The sequence below is a fragment of the Melospiza georgiana genome, chromosome 3 (genome assembly GCF_028018845.1).
Source record: "Melospiza georgiana isolate bMelGeo1 chromosome 3, bMelGeo1.pri, whole genome shotgun sequence".
NCBI classification, from domain to species: Eukaryota; Metazoa; Chordata; class Aves; order Passeriformes; family Passerellidae; genus Melospiza; species Melospiza georgiana.
Window position 1 is genome coordinate 679,521 of NC_080432.1, and position 13,035 is coordinate 692,555.

Sequence of the window (13,035 nt, forward strand, 5' to 3'; positions counted from 1 at the left end):
AATAGAAATCTGTTTGAACACGAAACCAGAGACAACAAAATCATGGTTTCTTCTCCATGGCACCAAGGGAAAACGATTAACACAATAAAATGTGATGAATTCAAATCCTTATCAGCTGACTCACCTGATCTGACTCCCTCTTTAGGCTCTCTAAAGCTGCCCCAGAGCAGCCAGCCCATGCAGGCAGGCTGAGTGTGCAGCTCAGGGAGGCTCAGCCTCCAAGCCAGGCCCAAAGCCTGGCTTCAAACTTCCAGATGTGGCTCCTTCCCTCCTCAGAAACTGTCCCAGCTTCCACAACACACAGCTGAGCACAGCCACCCTGCTTTAAAGGGCTGAGAATATTTACCTTGGTTTAAAGGGCTGAGAACATCCACTTTGGTTTAAAGAACTCAGAACATCCACTTTGGTTTAAAGAACTCAGAACATCCACCTTGGTTTAAAGGATTCCTAACTGAGAACATCCACCTAGGTTTAAAGGGCTGAGAACATCCACCCTGGTTTAAAGGGCTGAGAACATCCACCCTGGTTTAAAGGGCTGAGGACATCCACCCTGGTTTAAAGGGCTGAGAACATCCACCTTGGTTTAAAGGGCTGAGAACATCAACCTTGGTTTAAAGGGCTGAGAACATCCACCCTGGTTTAAAGGGCTGAGAACATCCACCTTGGTTTAAAGGGCTGAGAACATCCACCCTGGTTTAAAGGGCTGCTAACTCAGAACATCCACCCTGGTTTAAAGGGCTGAGAACATCCACTTTGGTCTAAAGAACTCAGAACATCCACCTTGGTTTAAAGGGTTCCTAACTGAGAACATCCACCTTGGTTTAAAGAGCTCCTAACTGAATACACCCACCTTGATTTAAAGGGCTGCACAGCTCAGAACATCCATCTTGGTTTAAAGGGCTGCACAACTCAGAACAAATCCACCTTGGTACAAATGGCTCCTAACTGAACACACCCACCTTGCTTTAAAGGGCTCCTAACTCAGAATATCAAGATGGTTTAAAGAACTGAGAACACCCACCTTGGTTTAAAGGGCTCCTAATTCAGTACATCCATCTTGGTTTAAAGGGTTGCACAACTGAACCCATCCACCTTGGCTTAAAGGGCTGAGAACATCCACGTTGGATTAAAGGGCTCCTAACTCAGAACATCCACCGTGGTTTAAAGAACTGAGAACATTAATCTTGGTTTAAAGGGCTGAGAACATCCACCTTGGTTTAAAGGGCTCCTAACTCAGAACAAACACCTTGGTTTAAAGGGCTCCTAACTCAGAACATCCACCTTGGTTTAAAGGGCTCCTAACTCAGAACAAACACCTTGGTTTAAAGATCTCAGAACACCCACCTTAGATTAAAGGGCTGCACAGCTCAGAACATCCACCCTGGTTGAAAGGGCTCCTAATTCAGAACACCGACCCAACTGAGAACATCCACCTTGGTTTAAAGGGCTGCTCAACTCAGAACATCCACCTTGGTTTAAAGAACTGAGAACATGCATCTTGGTTTAAAGGGCTCCTAACTGAACACATCCACCTTGGTTTAAAGGGCTCCTAACTCAGAACATCCACCTTGGTTTAAAGGGATCCTAACTCAGAACATCCACCTTGGTTTAAAGGGATCCTAACTCAGAACATCCACCTTGGTTTAAAGAACTGAGAACACCCACCTTGCTTTAAATGGCTGTCTAACTCAGAACACCCACCCTGGTTTAAAGGGCTCCTAACTCAGACCATCCACCCTGGTTTAAAAGGCTGCCTAACTCACAACTCCTTCCGAGGTTCCCTCCACCATCCAGCACTCCCTAAAAGATGCACTGCTCTTGGGTCCTGGGATAAAGCAGAGGCCTGGCTGCATCAGCTGCACCCCAGCCAACACAAAAAGCCATTTACTGTTCCAAAAAACTGCTCCAAAGCCAGGGAGCCTGGGACAATGCTGGCAGGGCTGCTGAATTCAGCACCACAGGAACTGCAGTGAACAATGAGGGTGTCCCACAGAGCTCACAGGAGGTCCTGCATGTGTCCCCTTAAATACAGGATTGTGGAAGTGTCAGAGCCAGCCCTGGAAGCCCAGCCTGGGAGCTGCTCCCTTGGCACTGACTGGTTTGAGTGGGAAGGGACCTGAAAGCTCAGCCAGTGCCACCCCTGGGTCCCTGGCAGTGCCCAAGGCCAGGCTGGGGCTTGGAGCACCCCGGGACAATGGAAAGTGTCCCTGCCATGGCAGCACGGTGGAATTCAATGCTGTTTAAAGCTCTTTCCCACCCAAAGCATTCGGTAATTCTATGATTCACCTTCCCCAGACGAGGGATGTGTTGCACAACAAACAGAATTCTGGAGAAATTTGAAACGGAGGACTCCATCTTTTTACATGATTTCATATTTCCACACGTCCAGCACATAACAGAAAATGCAGGAGTCACTGCTTCACAGCACAAGTTTGTCATCAGTGAAAAATGTCAATATCAGTATTGTGAGTGTCAGAAAGAGGCAACTGAACATACAAACACAAGATTTTGATGTCAACACTACAGTCAATCCCAACAGATCCCATTACCTGAATCACACTGAGAAGTCCCTCAGGGCAACTTCCACTTTCCTGGGCTCACTTCCTCCTTCAGACATTTAAACCACGACCTATGGAGAGGCGAATAACACCGAGTGAGCCTTTTCTGCAAGGAAGCAGCGGTTTGCCATGGAAAAACTACACTGCCTTATTTCACAGCCCCAGCACGGTGCTGCTTGTGCCCTGGCTGCTGCTCCCGTTAACTGCAGACCAGGGGAGCCTGCACATGCCGGGTCTCCCGTTAATTATAGACCACTGCAACCTGCGCATCCCGAGTGTCCCGTTAATTACAGACCAGTGGAGCCTGCCCACTCCGGGTCTCCCGTTAATTACAGATCAGCGCAGCCTGCGCATCCCGGGTCTCCAGTTAACACCAAAGCAACGCAGCCTGCACACCCGGATCCCCCATTAACACCAAAGCAATGGAGTTTGCACATCCCGGGTCTCCCGTTAACACCAAAGCAACGCAGCCCACACATTGCGGCTGCCTGCCAGCAGCTGTTCCGCGGCCGGGAGGAACACCGGAGCACGGCCAAACCAGCGGCCGCCCCCCCCAGCGCGGTGACCCGGCCCCGCTGGGCTCCCTCCGGCCCGGCCCCGCCGTTCCCCCCCGTACCTTTGCCGGTGCCGGGGCTGCCGCGGCTCCCGGGGCTCCAGGGGCGGCCGGGCCGCCTCAGCCGCCGCCGCGCTCCAACGGTCCCGGCCGCCGCCGCGCGGCGCCCCGGCCAATCAGGACCCGCCTCCGCCGGGGGCGCGCGGCCCCCTGCCAATCCGCTCCCGCCCGGCCCCGCCTTCTCGCGCCCCTCAGCCAATCGGCGGCCAGCGCCGCCTGGCGCGCTCCCGCCTCCGCCACAGCGCGCCCGCGCCGCGCGGCGCTCACCCCGGGGCGCGGCGGGACCGCGCATGCGCAGCGCGAGCAGCCCAGGGGCGGCCCCGCCCCCGGCCCGCCCTGAGGGGCTGGGGCCGCCTGAGGGGAGAGGGGCGGGCGGAGCGATGGCCGAGGCAGCGCTGGGGGCTCCGTCAGCCGTGGGTCCCCTCACAGCCATCCCTCAGCTATGGCTGTCCCTCAGCAGCATCCGCTCCGCACCGTGTTAGCTACGGGCTCCCTCACAGCCATCCCTCAGCCGTGGCTGTCCCTCAGCACCATCCCCCAGCACTGTGTCAGCCATGGCCGTCCCTTCACAGCCATCCCTCAGCACCGTGCCAGCCATGGCTGTCCCTCACAGCTCAGTACCGTGTCATGACTGTCCCTCATCACCATCCCTCAGCACCGTGTCAGCCATAGCTGTCCCTCAGCACCATCCCTCAGCACTGTTTCAGCTAGGGGTCCTCTCACAGCCATCCCTCAGCACTGTTTCAGCTAGGGGTCCTCTCACAGCCATCCCTCAGCACTATGTCAGCCATCGCTGTCCGTCAGCACCATCCCTCAGCACTGTGGCTGCCATGGCTGTCCCTCAGTACCATCCCTCAACAGCGTGTCAGCCGTGCCTGTCCCTCAGCACCGTGTCAGCCATGGCTGTCCCTCACAGCTGTGAACAACTGCCATCCCCTCAGCATCCAGCCACAGCCATTGAAGAGCTCCATCCCCTCAGCTCCCAGGGCTGGAGCTCCTCTGCCATGGAGCCAGGCTGGCAGAGCTGGGAATGTTCAGGCTGGAGAAGGATCCAGGGAGATCCTGGAGCCACTTCCAGGGCCTGAAGGGGCTCCAGGAGAGCTGCAGAGAGACTGAGGACAAGGCATGAGGGACAGGAGCCAGGGAATGGCTCCCACTGCCAGAGGGTAGGGCTGAATGGGATCTTGGGAATGAATGTCACAGCTCCCCAGCCACATCCATAGCTCTGTTTCCAGCGAGGGCATCCCCTGCTCCATGCTGTGACCATCCCTGTGGATATCAGCGTTCCCTGGGCACCGGGGCTGTCCCTGCTCGCCTTGCTGGCAGAAGCGCCGATGCCGGCAGCGTTTCCTGAGCAGGACCCGGCAGGACGGGCTCTGTTCCAGGCCCTGTGTCCCCTCGTGTGCAAATGTCACAGCTCCTCCTGCACAGCGCGGTCTGTGCCTGCGGGAGGGGAGGAGAATTCCGGCTGTGGAGCAGAGGAGGGACCGCTCTGGCAGGGAATAGGAAGTGAGAGGGGAAATTGCCGCTGTAGCTGCTGCTGTGGCGATGCTCATTGCGAGCTGCCTGTGCCAGTGACGGTGCTCGGAACTCCGAATTGGTCCCGGAATTCCGGAGCCAAGCGCACGGGTGGCAGTGGGACCGAGTGAGGGAGGTGATTCCCGCTGGCTGCGTTTCCACCCGAAAGGCAGCAGCAGCCAAAGCGGCATTTGGAAAAGCCGTCTGCCGTGGGCTGCAGGGACAAGTGCTGCAACCTGCAGAAACACCAGATGGTGCCATGGCCTCGGTTATTTGCTCAGGCTTCCCCCTCCTCTTTGGGCTGTGCTCATCCTCCTCCTTCCCAAAGGTCCCAGGGGAATTCAGCCTGGCTAGGAAAAAAATAGGTTTTACTTACTGAACAACGAGACAGAGCCGTTAATTAGTCACACGGATTAAAAATGAGAATAAATTAAAGCCTAGCGATGCCGCCAAGATGCCACCTGAGGGTTGGGTGGATTATTCCCACTGGCAGGTCTCCAACCCCCTCCATACTTAAAATACAGAATTGTTGATACTTTTAATGAATTCAGGGAAAAGAAATCCCAAGCTCTTGCACGTTCCTCCGTGCTGCTGATTTTATCGAGTTCTTAAGTCCACTCAGAGTTTTCCTGTCAGAAATCAGGTGAGTTGGTCACACGCCTGTTTCCCCAAATCCCTCCATTTTAACAGAAATCAAGTTCCTGTCACTTGATACAGGTTTATTCCTGTTTCTTTCTTTCCCCCAAATCTACACTTCCATGCTCCTCAAGTGTCTTGCGACACCAAGAATTGAAGGAACTGCAGAATGTATTAAGGCTAAGTAATAAACCAACGTTTTCCCTTTAAAATATGCCAAAAGAAAATTTAACAGATATCCACAGCTTATAAAGCCAGGCAAGTGGAGTTCCCTGTGAGGGGAAGGAAGAAGGAAATCCCTGAAAAGTCTCAGCAGGACCCAAGGCCATGGCCCCAGATGGTTTTGGTGAGCAGAAGATGGACCATGATGGGGGAGCACATGTGTGCAGTGATGAGGTGTTGGTTCCTTTGTCCACCCACCCACCACCACCCAAACCCGTGGGGAAGAAGGTGGAGAAGAAGGTGAAGAAGAAGTTGAAGAAGAAGTTGAAGAAGAAGGTGAAAAAGGTGAGGAGGAGAAGAACAAAGTAAAGAAGAAGAAGAAGTTGAGGAAGAAGAAGGAGAAGAAGAAGGTAAAGAAGGATCAGCCACTGCCCTAAAACCTCCATCTTGCCCCGTATTTATTACCATATTCTAGACCCCCAAACTCTAAGTTTTCCACCCTGTGATATCACACACTTCTACCCAACTCCACACCCACAATCCCAGTGCTCTCAATCAATTCTGGAAGGTTCTCCACAGCCTCAGGTCAAATGCAGTGCTCTCTTGAGGGTCTGTGCCTTTCAGCACAGAAAGCCCAAAACTCAGCATCCAGGGTTCCAACACAGAGGAATTACAAGATCCTACATTCATTTCCAAAGAGGGCATGGTGGGAGGAAGAGGAGCAGCATCCATGGCAGGACATGAGCCACAGGCAAGGATTTTGTCTGGTGCCATGTCCCGAGGGCACGGATACTCCAGTGCCAGGTTGGGAATGGGCTGTTGGGAGCAGCCCTGGATCCCCCTCTGAGACACTAAGGTGGACTTTTATACATATATATATTTATTTATATATAAAAAAAAATATATATATCCACATGTGTCCCCCAGGGATTGCTCCTGGGCTGCTTTAAATGCCCAGAAATCACCCCAGTGACCCGAGCGTGCCTTTGATCCACACCCCCAGCACAGAGAAGCCTGAACTGAAGGGGACAGGAGACCAGTTTGGCTCAGTTTTGAACTGGGAGATGCAGCAGCCCCACTGGAATAAGGAACAATTGTTTGGAAGTGCAGCAGCTCCAACACTGCCATTTGTCTCACCCAGCACCTTAAACAGCAAACAACCCCCAAGGCGGCTCTTCTCTCTCAGGGCTTTGCAGGAGGGGAGGAAGAGGCCTGGGATGAAGGCAGGATCCCTTTGGACAGGGTGTCACCCTGTTCTTCTAAGCCTCCTGATGTTTACATTTTTGTAATGGAGTTTGTCACGCACTGTTCATGTAAATAATGATTGGTTTGCATTCCTTTCTGGAGGAGAAGAAATTTGAGGGACTGTTGGTTTGACCAGTGTCATCGGAGAGGTGGCACTGTCATCCTCCAGTCCAGGGTCACTTTTGGAATTCTATTTATATTGAGGTCAAGAAATAAACTTCCCTTCTTTTACCTTGGAGGTTCCAGTGTGCATGTCATTTTATTTTGTGTATTACTGGGACAGACAGGGAGCTGAGGCACAGGAGGGACCGCCCTTCACAGCCCCTGTGCCATGGGAAGAATTCACTGATTGATGAATGGAAACAGAGATTTGCTTTTACAAATAAACTTTGGGTTTGCTGATAAATTAAATTGGACATTGAAAGATGAAAGAAACCATGGGGAAAACCCCTAAATTCTGTAAGAATTAAAAATTAAAAGGGAGGGCTATACATTAGAGGGAAATCTCTGGTATCAGGCATTTTGGGAAGTCTGTGCCTCTCACGTATCTCAGCCAATGGGGAAAGTGAGAAGGGAAATGTGGCTGGGAAATTGGGATAAAAAGGAGGCTGCGTCCTCCAAAAATTGGAGAGACCCCAGGGGAATGCCCATGACCTCTGCCTTTATTTGAATTAAGTAAAACGACTCCTGTGTCTCCTTTGTGGACACGAACCTCTGGTGTTTGTGGACTGATTTTCCTAACATGGAGCTGTGTCTGCTCTCAGTGCCCCCTCCCGATGGGAATTCACTCCAGTGCCACACAGACGGATCCACCTCTGCAGGAAGATTTGCACCAACAGCCCTGCAGAGTGAGAAATCCCCTACTTGGAGTTCCCTTGACAGCACCTGCGGAGGTTGGGTGTCTGAATCCCCCACAGGGTGGTGTTGGTCAAAGTGTGGATTCCACAGCTGGGAGCTCTTTTCCAACCTGAATGATTCTGTGGAGATCCCACCCATTTACCACCACCCACCTTGGAGCAGGGGCTGTGGCAGCTTTGGCTGTGTGGGGTCATCCTTGTGGGGAGCTCCTGGAAAATCTCAGAAAATGAGGAAATCAGAACAATTTAAGCTCTCAAACTGCTACAGCCTTCCCCAAACCCTCACTCTGGGCTTGTGCTTCCCTGCAGAGCTCCCACCCGCTCTCCCCCCATGCTCCTTTCCCTCGTTTTTGTGTTTTTAAACATTATTACATCTCAGATCCAACCAGCTCAAATACTTTTTAATACATTGAAAATGTAAAATAAAGCATATACGAAGTACATACAGTATATATATACACATATTTCAAATACTTAAAATTCTTATGTAAAATATGATTTTTTTTCTATATTATTTGTGTAAAAATACATTTTCAAATGGTGTCACCTCGATTTTGCTGTACAGACCCTCAAGCCCAATCGAAGTCCCTTTTAAAAAGGCAAAAGACAAAGGTTTAGGATTTTTGGAACTATGTTTACAGGCCTGTTGTCCACACAGGAAAAGCCTCTGGGAAACAGTATTGGATTGCTTGTTTGTGAGAATTCCCGTTTTTATTGCATGAACGGCAGGAACGGAGCCTGTTCAGTTGTGCTGCAGAAACCCCGCTGGCCTGGCCGAGGGACGGCCCCGCTACCCTGTCACCATCAGAACCCCTCCTTTGCCTGCTCCTTTCAGATACTAAAATATATATATTATTTAAAATATATTACTGTAAGCTCTCCGACTCTAAGCGTTAAAAACCACCCAGGGCTGCTCGCTCCCGGCACCAGCTCCTGTCCCCTGTGCCCCGTCCCCGTGTCACACGGGCAGCGCTCTGCCCAGCCCTGCAATTACCTGCGATAATCAATCAATCAATCGATCAATCAATCAATCAGCAAAGCGATGCTGCCACGGCCCCGCCGCCCCCCACATCCCCGCTGTGGGAAACCCCAGCCCTGCTCTCGGCACCTCCCGCGGGTCTCAGGAACCACAGGAACCATCGCACGGAGCCTCCCCGGAGGGGACAAACCCCGGAGCCGCTCCCGATCCAGCCCCCTGCCATGGATGGTCTTTGCTGCCTCCCCCAGAGAGGCCCTCCCGAGGAACCCTCCTGAAGGAACCTCCTGAGGATCCCTCCGGGAAGGTCCTTCCTGAGGATTCATCCTGAGGATCCCTCCTGAAGGTTCCTCCCGAGGGTCCCTCCTGAAGGTTCCTCCCGAGGGTCCCTCCCGAGGATCCCTCCTGAAGGAACCTCCTGAGGATCCCTCCGGGAAGGTCCCTCCTGAGGATTCATCCTGAGGATCCCTCCTGAAGGTTCCTCCCGAGGGTCCCTCCCAAGGATCCCTCCTGAAGGTCCCTCCTGAGGACTCATCCGGAGTAACTCTCCTGAAGGTTCCTCCCGAGGATGCCTCCTGAAGATCCTTTCTGAGGATTCTTCCTGAGTGTCCCTCCTGAAGATCCCTCCTGAGAGTCCTTCCTGAGGATCCCACCTGAGGAACCCTCCTGAAGATCCCTCCTGAGAGTCCTTCCTGAGTGTCCCTCCTGAAGGTCCCTCCTGAGAGTCCTTCCTGAGGATCCCACCTGAGGAACCCTCCTGAAGATCCCTCCTGAGAGTCCTTCCTGAGTGTCCCTCCTGAAGGTCCCTCCTGAGAGTCCTTCCTGAGGATCCCACCTGAGGAACCCTCCTGAAGATCCCTCCTGAGAGTCCTTCCTGAGTGTCCCTCCTGAAGGTCCCTCCTGAGAGTCCTTCCTGAGGATCCCACCTGAGGAACCCTCCTGAAGATCCCTCCTGAGAGTCCTTCCTGAGTGTCCCTCCTGAAGGTCCCTCCTGAGAGTCCTTCCTGAGGATCCCACCTGAGGAACCCTCCTGAAGATCCCTCCTGAGAGTCCTTCCTGAGTGTCCCTCCTGAAGGTCCCTCCTGAGAGTCCTTCCTGAGGATCCCACCTGAGGAACCCTCCAGAGGATCCCTCCTGAGGATCCTTTCTGATCATTCCTCCTGGGGGTCCTTCCTGAAGATCCTCGCGAAGAATCCCTCCCAAGGATCCCTCCTGAAAGTCCTCCCAAGGTTCCCTCCTGAGGATCCTTTTCGAGGATCTCTCCTGAGGAACCCTCCTGGAAGGTCCCTCCTGGAGATCCCTCCTGAGGATTCCTCGCAAGGATCCCTCCCGAGGGTCCCTCCCGGTAACGACCTGACCAGGAACTGCTGCTCCAGCAGCTGTTTTGTGCAACCAAAAAAGAAAATAAAATTCCACCTCCCCAACCAGTGCAACTGCTTGGAACCTCCTCCTTCCTGTAAATTCCTGGAGGGAAAGTAAAATTCCACATCAAATTCCTTCCCTTGCTCAAAACCTGAACCCCCAGAGCCGTGCTGGCACCTCCTGTGCCACAGCCTGTCCGTGGGGTTTGGGACATTGGTCAGGCTCTAATTCCAGTTCTGTGTCCTGGAAAGGGAAACCAAAACCTCCTCCCTCACCAGGTTCCTTTCCCTGCCACAAACACTCTGACATCAGGCTTTGGAAATCCTGGATTTTTGATGCCACCATTCCCTGCAGTGCCAATAAATTCATTCCTGGGGGACCAAAGTGTAATGGTTTAAACTCTGTCACGACATCCTTTATTGTAAATCCCGTGTGGAGGTGCATTCACTGTGGGTGGGAAGGAGCCCAGCAGTGGGACAGGCAGGTCCCACCCCAGGAACCCCACAGGATCCCCCTTTCTGAAAGCCATCACCCCACACAGAACTTTGTGGCTTTGTCCCCATTGCAGGGTTTATCACACCCAGCCCCTGACCCCAAACAATCTCCTCACACCCAGCGCCCTCTGCTCACCCTCAGATGCCCCCCAGGCTGCACCAGGAGTGTGCTCAGACCTCGGTGGGCACTGAGAAAATCGATTTCCTTAAGAAGAAAGGGAAGAAAAGCAGCCCAAGCTAAGTGTTGGTCCATGAAATGGAACTAAGGCACTGACAGGTGGAAACTCCCGAGCCACCAGGACTACCAGGGAGGAGTGGGCAGATGCTGCTCCAGCTCCAAACCAGCCCACGCTGCCTCCTCCCTCCCCAGGTTTACAAAAATGCAGGATTTCCTCTCCCAAGCAAGAGCAGGCAGTGGGAAACAGCAGGAACTGGCACAGGCAGGGGATTCTTGGGTTCCCCCCACCACCACCACGGGTGGGAGATGCTCTTGGGGACAATTTTGTGCAATGTTTAGATTCAAAAATTGAGTTAATTTCTAATCCCTAAATGCTCCTCACCAGGGGATCCTGAGCAGAGATGTGGAATCACCTCAGTGGGGGTCACTGCTCTGCAGTGAAATTCAGCTGGTGAACCAGAGCAGGTGATGCTGCAGCTCCTGCTGCTCCAGAGGCAGGGAGGGAAACGCTCCTGCTGCCACAGGATCCAGTCTGGAACTCCCTTTTCCTTGTCATCAACACCTAAATCACAGAGCCATGGAATATCTGTGCTGGAATGGCGCCACAGGAACATCCAATCCAACCCCTGACCCTGCACTGACACCCCAACAACCCCACCCTGTGCCTGACAGCCCTGTCACACACCCCAACAATCCCAACAATCCCACCCTGTGCCACCCAGCCCTGTCACACACCCCAACAATCCCACCCTGTGCCTGACAGCCCTGTCACACACCCCAACAATCCCAACAATCCCACCCTGTGCCACCCAGCCCTGTCACACACCCCAACAATCCCACCCTGTGCCACCCAGCCCTGTCACACACCCCACAATCCCACCCTGTGCCACCCAGCCCTGTCACACACCCCAACAACCCCACCCTGTGCCACCCAGCCCTGTCACACACCCCAACAATCCCACCCTGTGCCACCCAGCCCTGTCACACACCCCAACCATCCCACCCTGTGCCTGACAGCCCTGTCACACACCCCAACCATCCCACCCTGTGCCTGACAGCCCTGTCACACACCCCAACCATCCCACCCTGTGCCTGACAGCCCTGTCACACACCAACAATCCCACCCTGTGCCACCCAGCCCTGTCACACACCCCAACAACCCCACCCTGTGCCTGACAGCCCTGTCACACACCACAACAATCCCAACAACCCCACCCTGTGCCACCCAGCCCTGTCACACACCCCACAATCCCACCCTGTGCCACCCAGCCCTGTCACACACCCCAACAATCCCACCCTGTGCCTCAGAGCCCTGTCACACACCCCAACAATCCCACCCTGTGCCACCCAGCCCTGTCACACACCCCAACAATCCCACCCTGTGCCACCCAGCCCTGTCACACACCCCAACAACCCCACCCTGTGCCTGACAGCCCTGTCACACACCCCAACAATCCCACCCTGTGCCACCCAGCCCTGTCACACACCCCAACAATCCCACCCTGTGCCACCCAGCCCTGTCACACACCCCAACAATCCCACCCTGTGCCTGACAGCCCTGTCACACACCCCAACAATCCCACCCTGTGCCACCCAGCCCTGTCACACACCCCAACAATCCCACCCTGTGCCACCCAGCCCTGTCACACACCCCAACAATCCCACCCTGTGCCACCCAGCCCTGTCACACACCCCAACCATCCCACCCTGTGCCTGACAGCCCTGTCACACACCCCAACCATCCCACCCTGTGCCTGACAGCCCTGTCACACACCCCAACCATCCCACCCTGTGCCTGACAGCCCTGTCACACACCCCAACCATCCCACCCTGTGCCTGACAGCCCTGTCACACACCAACAACCCCACCCTGTGCCACCCAGCCCTGTCACACACCCCAACAATCCCACCCTGTGCCTGACAGCCCTGTCACACACCCCAACAATCCCACCCTGTGCCTGACAGCCCTGTCACACACCCCAACCATCCCACCCTGTGCCACCCAGCCTTGTCCAAAGGCTCCTGGAGCTCTGGCAGCCTCGGGCCCCTCCTGTTCCTTGGAAAAGCCCCCAGGAATCCTTTTGCTCCTCACCACCCGTGCTGGGCTCCCGGGAGAAGGGCAGGGGAGCAGTAGTACAAAGGGCAGGGGAAGGCAAGGCTGAGCACCCCTGCACCACTCAGCTGCCCCACTGCTGGGGGAATATTGCTTCAGCTTAAAAAGGCCTTTGGATTGAAAGTGAATTCAGTGCTTTTCCATCAAAAACAGACACAGCTCTGTTCCCTGCCCAGGATGCAGCAAGGCCCCCACCCTCCCCGGGTGATTTGTGCTCCATCAGCACCCTCAGGAACACGGGGCCTCTGTGCTTTGATCTCCCCCCGTGCAAGTGAAGGAAGCCAGGAACTGTTGGGGAGCACAGGAGCCACCAGCATGTCCCCA

At 54.2% G+C, this 13,035-nt stretch overlaps 1 protein-coding gene across 4 annotated transcripts in view; it reads right to left on the reverse strand.

The window, feature by feature from the left end:
• The window catches only part of DTNB (dystrobrevin beta), a 134,886-nt gene extending 131,633 nt beyond the window's left edge, over positions 1-3,253 (reverse strand). For all 4 annotated transcript variants that reach the window (XM_058020290.1, XM_058020289.1, XM_058020287.1 and 1 more), the window contains exons 1-2: positions 3,175-3,253; positions 2,550-2,629 (exon numbers count right to left, since the gene is read on the reverse strand). The gene's annotated coding sequence lies outside the window, so the exon portion shown is untranslated. The remainder of the gene's footprint in view (positions 1-2,549; positions 2,630-3,174) is intronic.
• Between the last annotated feature and the right edge of the window lie 9,782 nt (positions 3,254-13,035).